The sequence below is a fragment of the Polypterus senegalus genome, chromosome 17, assembly GCF_016835505.1.
Source record: "Polypterus senegalus isolate Bchr_013 chromosome 17, ASM1683550v1, whole genome shotgun sequence".
NCBI classification, from domain to species: domain Eukaryota; kingdom Metazoa; phylum Chordata; class Cladistia; order Polypteriformes; family Polypteridae; genus Polypterus; species Polypterus senegalus.
The window spans coordinates 53,421,123-53,433,935 of record NC_053170.1 but is presented as its reverse complement, the minus strand read 5'-3'; positions in this window follow the sequence as shown (position 1 = coordinate 53,433,935).

Genomic DNA, 12,813 nt, shown 5'->3' with positions numbered 1-12,813 from the left:
AGAACACAAATTCCAAAAATGCTTGCAATAATGAAAATGCATAGTTTCTACTGTTTCTGCCTTCAGCTCTTTGAAGAGAAATGTATGAAGCATTGGTCGCTACAAAGATACAACCAGAGTGAAGTAAAAATCTAGGATTTAGCGTAAAGAGTAAACTATGGTAATTATAATATGTATGTTACCTGCATGTATTTTTGATCCCATCATAGCTTAAGATGGTTCAGTATCTGCAAGTGTATGTAATGGCATTCAATTGTAGACAAGCAAGGATTACCAATTCAGATCCTGCTTTCATCTGCTTGATCTTGAACAAAACATTTTTTCTGTTTGTGCTCCAAATATGTTAAGACATATTTTGTGTGGCCAGTATTGCAAATGCATTGTGTTTTTTGGCATTGAGTGTCTTGGACCAGAAGTGTACTTTTAGTATATTCGTAGAGGTATTCTGTAAAACCAGGCAGATTAACTATGGCCTGAAATTACATCAAGAATTACTTTTGACGAAAATTCAGGAATGCTGCATGAATTATTCATAATTTCATTCATAAGATTAAATGCCTCAAAATGCTTAAAGACAGACAATGCTTCTCAATAAAGTGAATTGAAAAGCATATGTCACAACTAAACTAAATCTAAAAAATACTTAACAGGAGTTTGGGTTCTTAAGACATAATGGGTACAAACGTCCACAGGTAAGTTTAAATGTTCTTTTTGTGTCAGTTATTCTGTTGTGGGATGAAATAATTGATTGCAATACATAAAAATAGAGGAGATTAGAAAAAGGATCTTTGAACATTATCAGCCTGAGGTCTGAAGCTAATGTGTGGAGGTTGTGCATTTAATACCGTGTTATAAAAATGCAAGCCCACCGTGGTGCCCAGGGAGGCAAAGAAAAGCAGTTAAAAGATCAGGAAAAGTATTTCATTAATACAAGTTAAAAAAAGAAAAAGCTCTAACTGCAAAATAAAAGTGAACTCTTCATCCCATAAATGTAACATACAATAGCACTGAGACTTAACCTGAGGATCAAACAGCAATCTCAGAAGAGGTATGGAAAAGTCTTTTAACAATTTCTACAGTTGCCCTTTAAAATTCTTCCAATTTAAAGTTAAAATCTCCTTCATAATTGTATATTTTAATTTTGAAATACCACTGAACAGCATCAGATTAAAAAATTAAATTAAAAATCACTAACCCATTTCAAGACTATATTAATTCTTAAGGATTGAACAATAATGAAGACAGCAAAGACTCATACTGCCTAGAATAAAGTGGAGTAGTCCCAAAAACAAATATTACAGAATAAACAACATTTTACAAGGAATTAAAAAGCTTCAGGAGACTACTTTTGCAATAAAGCATATTGGCCAAGAGTTTATTTCACAATAACAATATTCTAAAATTGTCAAAATAAGGTTTCTAGAAATGCATATGACTGGTCTTAATAGTATTAACGTTGCGTGTCACTACTGAAAAAAACTATTTACTTCCCTTTTACCATGTGGAACAGGGATTTTTACTTTTGTAAAAAATGTGTAGCTGAGGACATAAAAGTGATACTGCCCTTAAGTCTGTACCAGTATGCCCTACTGAAGCCAGTCCTCAATTAAAATGGATGAATCAATAGCATTTGGAATGTAATGATCAGTTATGCAGCTACAGTCCTCAGTATAGGGTCACGTTTCTAGTGATTCAAGAGTAGAAATACACTATATGGCCAAACGTATGTGGACATTCCCTCAGATTATTGAGTTCAGGTGTTTTAGCCACACCCCCTGTTAACATGTACATAAAATCAAGCACATAACTATTCAGTCTCTATTGACAAACATTAACAATAGACTGGGTTGTACAGAAAAATTTGGTGACTTTACTTGTGGCACTGTCAAGTCAGCATGTGAAATTTCTGCTCTGGTAGTTCTTCCCTGGTCGATTATGTATGCTATTGTTGTAAAGTGGAACTGGCTAGGAGCAGCAACAGCTCAGCTGTGAAGCAGTAGACCACACAAACTTACCAAGCGAGGCCATCAAGTATTGAAGCACATAACACGTAAACATCACCTGTCCTCTGCTATAGCACTCATGGCAGAGGTCCATAGTGCCTCTGGAAGCAAATGCAGCACAAGAGGTGTGTTTTCGGAGCTTCATGATAAGGGTTTAAATGGCCAAGCACCTGCGCACAAGCCTAAGATCACTATGTGCAATGCCAAGTGTCAGCTGGAGTAATGTAAAGCACATTGTCATTGAACAATGGAGCAGTGGACACTTTTTCTCTGTAGTGTTGAATCATGTGTCACTATCTGCCAATCTGATAGATGTATCTGGATTTGGTAGTTTCAGGAGAAAGCTACCTTCTCTACTGCAAAGTTTAGTGGAAGAGGGATAATGGTCAGTAGATGTTTTGCAAGGTTTAGGCTATGACACTTGGAGGTTACTTAATATGTTACAGCATACAAAGACATTTTAAACAATTATGTGCTTCAAACTTTGTGGCAACAGTTTGGAGAAGGCCCCATTCTGTTATACCATGACTATGTTCTTGTGCACGGAGGCCAGGTACATAAAGACATGATTTGACAAGTTTGGCGTTGAGGAGTGGAATACCTGTTGTGAGCTGGGTCTTCTAGTTCAACATCAGTATTTGACCTCAGAAATGGTCTTTTGGTTGATTGAGCACAAATTCTTACAAATGCACTCCTTTCCTAAAGAGTGGAGGCTGTTATAGCTGCAAAGTGGGCTCAACTCCTTATTAATGCCCATGCTTTTGTTATCAGCTATCCAACAAGCTCAAATAGGTGTGACAGTCAGGTGTATAAAAAAGGTTGATTGTACAGTGCATGTCAACAACAGTACACAGTCTCTAAAGCATCTTGGGATTGTGCATATTATTGACACACACTATATAAAGGATAGTAAGTAATATATACAGTATGTCTATTTACTTTACTACACATAGAGGAACACTTATGTGTTGTTTGATACATCAAATGCTATCCTGTCGTTTTTTGCTTTTTGCATTGATTTATAAAATAACCACCACCATTAACTTCAAACAGAAACCACTCTAGCATATAGTCCACTTATGCACATTCCCACATCCACACTTGGTTGGGAAGTGCCATTTACGCAAACTTGCTGGATCCATGAGGCAGTTACCGCCTACCGCAACACAACACACACCCGCTTTTGAGAGGGTTTATTTACAAATTAGTAACAGCTAACAATTTTCCCTTGTTAACTCCATTCCTTTTGTAACATTTATCTTCTGTTTACTAAACTGCGTAATTCCACTATTGGCTCATAACTGGTCAAAGCCTATTTCAGCAGACATGGTAAAAGCAAGGGGCTAACTTTTCCTTACATGATTTATGTATAAAGAACAATTTACAATATCATTAGATTAAAATCAAACACATTAATCTACAAGTGATGCTGATAGGAAATATACACATTTTAGCATCGTCAATATGCATTTTCATGTTATTTTTTAAAGTTATTTTAAAGGTTATGGTAAATGGTAAGAGTGAGAGTTCTTTTTCTTTTATATTTTTCTAATTTAAACTGTTGAGTGTCTGGGCATCAGTATAAAACAGGAAATGTTTGAAAAGAGAGAATTTCTACTGCACAAACAAATCTGCAAAAAAGATACTTTCAGCCACAAAATACCATTCTTCAAAATTATATTTTAAGAAAATGATTAAAGTGGTCATTTGCTGGACTTTTCTACAGGCGTTAAAGGTGAGTCCCTCAAACCGTTGGATACCCTTAATTCGTGAACATGTGCTGATATTGTCTGTCAAAATAACATTGGACAGAGAGGAGCTGAGGGTATTCACCATGGCCTATACATGCTTTAAAAAGTCAGCATCCTCAAGCAGTAGAAGTTACAGGAAGAAGCAGCAGAAGAGGAAACAAGAAGAACACAGTTGCCAAGAAGACCCAGGCAATGAGATGCCTGAGTTGCAGCAGTGTGTGTTTAAGAGACGGTTAGTCATTTGCTTTCCTTCTGGTTTTGGCACATTAAGAACATTAAGACTGTTAATAATTGTAATAACTAAATAATGTATCTGAACCTGTCCCCCAGCTTGTGTTATTGCTGCATCTTTCCTGGGTATTAAAGAATAGTGGAGAGGGGGATGCGGCCTTACAGTAGCAGTAAGTTAGACTGGGATTCCAGGTCTTCTTCCAAGCCAGGTAAGTGAAAGGTTATGAGGATAAGAGTTACAGTGGCAGAGATATGTGTAGGTCTACATAACAAATTTAGGATACAGTCACCCCAAAAATCTTTCCATGATTAAACAAATTCATTAAATAAAGCATACATTTGCTGAATGTAAGTAGCTTTATGCAATAATAAAATCTCACGTTTTTACATGAAATGTTCAAGTTTGCATATTGGTGTTCTTCAGAGTTGTAACCATCTTCTTTTCTAAATTCTTTAATCAAAAAGGCAGGTTTAGCATAATTGAAAATCCTTGGAATAAGCAATAGATTTAAAAGTACAGTATGAGAATAGAGCCTAACATGTTGTCAGTGGGACTGAGCATGGTGATTATACACATATATTCAGGGAGGACTGCTATTTTTTAACTAGAGTTAGATAACACCAACAATACACTGTAAATACTTCCTTGTTAGTTAGACATTTTACATACTTGCTATCTGTATACATTCTTAAAAACAATTGTTCTTAAGTGGCACTGCATGGTTCTTTCATCTTCTAGCATTGTTATTCCATGGAAGACCCAAAGAGTGTCTGATTTAAAGAGAACATGCCGTAGAGTTGAGCATAAATGGAGAAAAACTAAACTAACTATCCACTATGAGATATTGAAGGTTAAAATAATAGAATACAATATCACAGTCCGTCTTGAGAGGCGCTGCTATTTCTCTAAGATTTTAAATAACAATACTAGTAATCCCAGAATCTTATTCTCTATGATTGATCGTCTGCTAAACCCAGGTAATGCAAAGGAATGCCTCCAAAATACTTTCAGTGAAACCTGTGAGGCTATTGCTGCATTTTTCAATCAAAAAATGAATGATATTAGAAATAATATAGAATATCTCCCCAACACTGCAGATCCTCCTAAGCCCCAGTACTCCGTTATAAACAAATTAAATTCATTCACCAGTTTCCAACTCTGTCCACATGTATTTTACGAACTCATTTTAAAATAACAGAGAAGGCAGTCATTATGCAGCTCAATGATCACCTCAATAAACATGCCATTCTTGATAAGTTTCAGTCGGGTTTCAGAACAAATCACAGTACAGAAACTGCACTCGTTAAAGTAGTAAATGATTTGCGGGTGAATGCAGACAGGGGCCATTTATCTGTTCTCATCCTCTTAGATCTGAGTGCCGCATTTGACACCATTGATCAGAACATTCTTAGAAATCGCCTTTGTCAAAGGGTAGACATCTCTGGTAGTGTCTTAAATTGGTTTGAATCCTACCTGGCAGGTAGAAAATTCTTTGTTAGTTGTGGTAATTACATCTCAAAGACACATGATATCCTATATATTCCACAAGGCTCTATCCTGGGTCCACTGCTCTTTTCAATCTACATGCTTCCGTTAGGTCAGATTATCCCGGGACATAATGTGAGTTACCACAGCTATGCTGATGACATGCAGCTGTATTTATCAATAGCACCTGATAACCCAGACTCTGTTGTTTCACTAACACAATGTCTTAGTTGTGTTTCTAAATGGATGAATAGTAATTTTCTCAAGCTAAATAAAGAGAAAACAGAAATTTTTGTGATTGGAAATAATGAATATAATGAGGTTATTAGAAATAAACTTGATGCATAAGGATTAAAAGTCAAGACGAAGGTAAAGAACTTTGGGGTAACTGTTGACTGTAACCTGAATTTTAAATCGCATACTAATCAGATCATTAGGACAGCATTTTTCACTTAAGAAACAAAGCAAAAGTTAGACCTCTTATATCATTGAAAGATGCTGAGAAATTAGTTCACGCTTTTGTTTTCAGTCGACTAGATTACTGTAACGCACTCCTCTCAGGACTACCCAAAAAAGACATCAATCGTTTGCAATTAGTGCAGAATGCAGCTGCTAGAATCCTAACTAGGAAAAGAAAATCCGAGCACATTTCTCCAGTTTTGATGTCACTACACTGGTTACCTGTGTCATTTAGAATCAGAATTTCTTACACCTTATATTCCAAATCATAACCTTAGATCCTCAAATGAGTGTCTGCTTAGAATTCCAAGAGCTAAACTTCATAGAAGTGGTGAGGCGGCCTTCTGCTGTTATGCACCTAAAATCTGGAATAGCCTGCCAATAGGAATTCGCCAGGCTAATACAGTGGAAAACTGCTAAAAACTCATTACTTTAACATGGCCTTCTCATAACTTCATTTTAGTTTAATCCTGATACTCTGTATATTCAATTTATTATCATAACTATTCATGGTGGCTCTAAAATCTATACTAACCCCTACTCTCTCTTCTGTTTCTTTTCCTGGTTTTCTGTGGTGGCGACTTGCGCCATCACCACCTAATCAAAGCACCATGATTTTCCTACATTGATGGATTTAAAACCAGAAGTCTACATGACCATCATCATCAAGCCCTTCCATGAGAACCCTAAATACAAAGAGGACTGTTTCATTTATGTTAGGTAGAATGCCCAGAGGGGGCTGGGCAATCTCATGGTCTGGAACTCCTGCAGATTTTATTTTTGTCTCTCCAGCCATCTGGAGCTTTTTTTTTTTTTGTTTTTTCTGTCCTCCCTGGCCGTCGGACCTTACTCTTATTCTGTGTTAATTAGTGTTGTCTTATTCTAATTCTTACTTTGTCTTTTTTTTCTCTTTTCTTCATCATGTAAAACACTTTGAGCTACATTATTTGTATGAAAATGTGCTATATAAATAAACGTTGTTGTTGTTTACTGGGTTGTATGGTTCCATGTAGCTCCATTGCTTGACAAAGAACTATTTACTTCTGAAAAGGGTTCTTTGAATATGAAGTTCATTCTTTCTGCTTTGAAAAACATCGTAATGTGTAGATGAAACATGAAATATGTAATAAATGGTAGGATGCCTAGCAGGACACTAAAATAAAGAAAACCTGGACTTAGCCTGTGCTCTAGTATGCAGCAAGAGTCCTTTTAAAATCTTGACCCATAGGCAATTTCAAATTATTAATTACTGTATTCTGCAAGTTAGAGACTTTAATAAATAAAGGTTCTTTCCAGAACCTTCACTTGGTGGGGTCTTTTTGGAACTAAAAATGGTTCCCATGTGGAACTGCTGTGAAGAACCACTCTGGCACCTTTATTTTTAAGATTGTAGTTGCTAAATCTGTGGCATGAGCTTTTTATGCTCTGAACTCTTTTTCTTCTCTGACATTTATCCAGTCTTTAGGCAGTGTTGTTCTCTCTTTAAACCTTTAAGTGGTGTTTCAGAAGAAATCCCTACTGCATCATGTCAAAAAGCAAATCTAAGTGGTTTTTCTGCCCAAAAACGATTGCAATGTATTCCTTTTTTTTTGCAAAGGTCATTGTTTTAATTACTCGTCTTTCAGCTTTATTTTTTGGAAGATTAGAAAATTTGATTTAGATTTTCCAAACATTATTTCTTCATCTTTTCACAGTTCTGTTCTCGAATATAGTTGATGGGGGTTTCATTTATGGTTTCAATTATTGCAATTGTCACTTTGATTCCTCTTATTTTGTTAACTGAAATACAAACTGTGATGGATAACTTGATTTACAGCATGGTAGAGAGTAAAATGAATCATCACAGGACAAGGCATGGCTTATCAAGACTTTATAGGAGAGTGAGGAAAAGAGATGGTAAGCCCTGTCATTGTAGTGAATTATTTAGATAGGCTTTTGATAGGGACATCTTGGAAAATGGAAGAAGATATACATGGAATTATGAAAATTTCCCTGGGATACTAGAGGGCTTGGGACTGAGGTGATCCTATCAAGAATGCCCAGCCCTCTAAGAGTGAAAGTGAGATCACGGAATGCCAACTGAGGTCAGCACATAACTCTAAACTGGGTGAGTTTTTATGATGGATCTGCTTCTTGTTTGTGTTCTCTGGTTTTACCCCAGTTAATTATAACAAATATTGACTATTGTGGGAACAAATAAGAGAAATAGTTTGATGAGTTTGGTAAGTATTCATTCATTCATTTTTGTATTTGCTTAAATACTTTAAGGTTGTGAGAGCGTATCCTGGAGACATTGTGGGCATGGCAGGTGCCAAACCTGTACAATGAACCAGTCCATTACAAGGCACACACAAGCATACATAATTATAGCTAATAAAATCTCAATGTCCTGCGAAAAGCTGCTGCATATCAACTGAGCTAACAAGAAAAAGTGGGAACATTAAAGAACCATCCCTAAGTGATATGTATGTTCATTGTAAAGCACAATGATATACCCTCGCTGGGTAAATTTAGAGCTTATAACCTGAACTAGAAGTATTTCTTTGGACTTTATTGGAAAAAAAAGTAATAGCTGCCACCCTTTAATATGGTTGTGGTGTTGAAGAAGGGTGAGGATATGTTGTGGTTGAAGAAGAGTTTTCCTACATGTATTCTAAAAGTCTGTCCCAAAAGCATAGGAGTAAACATAATTCTTATTGAAAAGAGAAAAGTCAAGGGGAAGGGGAGTTCTCATTTCATATTTGCTTTTTTATCCTGAAGCAGCATGGTAATGCATCATTCAAACCTCTAATTCAGACTAAATGACAGCTGGCGGGAGATATATGATGAGTGCTACAATATCACCAAGCTTCAAGGCAGCCAGATTTAATAACATATATATCCTGAACTCAACTAATATGTTTATTTATATCTGCTCACCAGGGAGCACAAAAAAGGCAAATGCAGTTACTAGATCTGGTATGATCCATCTGAGTGTGTCAATCTACAGTATATGTAGCATGGTGCTGTTCTTTGTGGTTAGTTTTACTTGGCTGGTTAAGTTTCATAATGCAGTGTCTAAGTCATTTTGGGATAGGAACACTAAACCCCAAAGACATTAACTGGGCCTGCTCATCTGAGAGTAAAGTTTTCCAGGCATGCTACATTTTTCTGTATACTAAAAATAACCAACTTAACTCATCCTAATCTCTACATATTTCAAGTATTATTCATGCTATACATATTACTGCCTCATTCCTAGATATTTCAGTATTACTACGGAGTGTACACATTCTTCTTGTGTTCAATGAAGGCTTTCTCAGGATTCTCAGGCATGTTCCCACCTACCAAAGTTTTAAGTATTAATTGATGACTACATTCTTCTGGTGTGAATGAGTATGAATGTGGCATGAATGTACTTACACACAGTGTGATGTCTTGCTGAGAGTTTGCCTCTGTCTTGTATTGAACCAAGCTTAGATAGCCTCCAATCATCCATTACCCTATAATAAAAAATAGTGGGTACAGGAAATGGCCCAACGAATACCTATCAGGAAATGACTTTGAAGAGTGCAGCAGCTGCATATATTTGTATCTAAGGATCAGAAGCTGGGGTCTACTTAGTTTGGTATAATTTATGTTTTGTCCATATAACAAATACCAGGGTGGCATAGTGGTATTGCTGCTGTCTCGCAGTAAAGAGACCAGAATTTTTATCCCAGGTGTTCGCTGTGTGGAGTTTGCATTCTCTCACCATATCTGTGTGGACTTCCTCTAGGTGCTCTGGTTTCCTCCCACTGTCTAAAGACATGCAAGCTAGGTGAATTGGTAATGCTAAATTGTCTCTGGTGTGTGTTTGTGTTCACCATGCGATGGACTGGTGTCTTTTCCAGGAATTTGTTCCTGCCTTGTGCCCTATGCTAACTGTCATAGACTCCAGCAGAGAAATTCCTTAACACATTCTTTAACACATAACACATTTGGTAGGTGGTGACTGTTTTTAGTCAGTGGGCAGCAGAATGTCCATGTAGTGCTGTGCTGACAGTCATGACGAATCGGATGCCTTGTGATGAAAAAACTCTTTTGGATCATCTATCCGCATCAGTAACAGAGCCTTCAGGTTCCAAATCATCCAACTGATTGTCATTGTCTCTCGATCACTGTTATTATCATCAAAATATTCATCTTGCAACAAATCAAGTTGTTTCAGAATATCAGCAGGTTTATACCTTTATGCAATGACATAACTACAAACCTTTTATAGACTATTTTCCACAAACTTGCATCTAAAAAAAAAAATTCTATGACTATCCTCTAGATGACAGCACTCAGTAGGCAACTGAGAACCAGCAGTAAAGCTCACCAGTAAGCCAGCTTAGTCTATAGTGGCTGTATACAGAGATACAAGTTTTATTATACATTGCGCCTTGACAGGCTTGATGAAATATGACTTAACTTGTACCACACAATCAAAGTGTTAAGTAGAAAGTCTGAGGATCAAGACTGTTTAAAATAAAAAAAACATGGTACTTATTGGTGGTGTCTGGATGCTGAGTGGACCAAAAGAAGGTAATTCCACGCCACGCCGGGGGTGGTGGGGTGCACTAAACTCTCCTTTGTTTCCTCTGCAGACCTGATACAGGAAAACCTGCCTGATTTCACTGCAAAGACATCATTTCCAGTTCCGGCACCACAAAAGACATCACTTCCGGTTCCATCAGCAAAAATCACTTCTGGTCTCGACATCCAAGATGACATCATTTCTAGGACCTGCTCTATAAAGACACCTTTTTAACTAAATGATTCAGTTCAACCTGAGAACTCGACCTGTGCTCTTCAGTGCTTATTTAAAAAACATGGCAGCTATGTACAGTATAATACAGTATATGGGTGGCTGCCCCAAAACTTTATTTGTGTCCATGGCTGAATTATTTAACAGTGGATATGAAGCAAACAGCAATTGATAGAATAAAATTTAGAAGCGTATGTTTTGGGGTTGCCTTCACTCAAAGGTAAATGGTTTCTTTGCTTGTGCTTTGTAGCCAAACACACAGATTGCATATTCTTTAAGTCATTTTGTCTGCTAAATAAAGAATAAGAATTATATGACCTGATCATGTTAAAACAAACACAATTGATCAAATAGTTTATGAACCAAACATGCAAGTTGTCCAGGGTTATAAGCAAACAGCATTAAGGGCACAGCAGGGAAAGGCATTAGTCAGCATCTGGTGGTACAATTAATACAATAGATATCACACTCTGATTATCATTTATGAGATATCACTGCAAAAGTCTCATGGTTAAGTGAACAGGACATGGTTTGTTGATTTTGCTGTTAAGAACCTAGAACTAAACTAAACCGAGATCAGTCTTGAAAATGTTCAAGAGTAAGCCTTTACATTAACCTACATGCTGAATATTAAATTGTTGCCATATTCCTCAGATTGTGCTGGTTATCTTTTGTCCTGCAAGTTTTATTTACAGTGAAAAGCTTCCTACTATAGCACATAAAATCAATTTACAAATCACTTTGAATGACTCACTTGTGACTGTGGGCTCTAACCAGATATTTACCATAAGATCTGTTTAAATGATCTCCAGAAAACAGCTTAACCAGGTAAAGGACCGCCACGCCAGTACAAAAAAAAAAACTGAAAAACATTTGAACAGTTAAATTGTTTATAAACCCTAATTGCACCACAACCCAACATCCTTAAAGCTCATCAACAGACATGAAGATTGATATTATAAAATCAATATCTATGTTATAAATGTAGTAAATCACATTTGGGCTTTGCAGTAGTGCATAAGCAGTACTGGAGTGTTGATGAGGAAATTGACAGAGACTGCATTTAAGTGCAGGCGCACGCAGTTTAGCCGATTTCCTCGTTAGCACTCTGGGATTGTAATTAAGGCATCTACACCCACAGAAGTATAATGGAGGGCATGAGCAGGATATGAGGAGGAGAAAAGACATAATGTGAGAAGATCCAGAGGTTAAAGGGAAAGAATGAAAGTGAAGAAGTGTCAGGATCACAAGAGAGCTGGTGCCGTAGTGAGGAAGCCGGCGGTTGAGAATGATGTACCAGATGGAGTGAGTTCATGGCGCTCACAATAAGGTTTCTCAGGCTGACAGTCCAGAATAGCAGCAGCGATTAACCACTCTGAGTGTGCTACTGCTAAAGATAGATGGATGGTGGTGGGAGAAAGGAGCAGAGTTCTCAGTGTTCCCTGGTGAGGGCAATGAGATAGTGCTTGGAACATGATCCATAGAAAAAGGTTTACTATGCATTTTACCAAAGATCACCAAAGGTTATTTATTTATTTGTTGAAAGACTTGCACTGCACTTTTGTGTTTTGTTCTCATTGCCCAGTCCATCCTAGGTTTCATGACTATTATTGTCCCAGGTTCAAGGGAGTATGCTAACTGTAGGCAACCCAGGCATCACAGTAAAGCATGTACATTTTACTGGGATAATTTCCTACAGGACAGACTAACCACTAAAAATGGGACCAATTAATTTGAATTAAGTTGAGTAGGCGTTTTGTCCAAGGACAACTGTCAGTATTGTCTAGGGTATGCTGATGTTTACAGCTGTTATGTATCCAACAATTCATTATGTCATTGCCATTGTGATTATATTAGACTCATTGCATGTTACACTGCACCACAATTTTTTTGATAAGTCTTGCTTCCTGAAAAGTTTTGGCTGACAGGTACCTACTGGGTATGCACAAATATAGTTTTAGTTTTACTGCATCACGTCAGAGCTGGCCCGAGACAATTTCAGGCCTGAAGCAAACTGATCCCGAGGGCCACGTAAGGGGCCCAACCCCTGCAGCTAGGGGGTCCAGGGCAGAGCTCCGGCCACCAAGCGATTTTCTGCATTCTGAGCTTTCA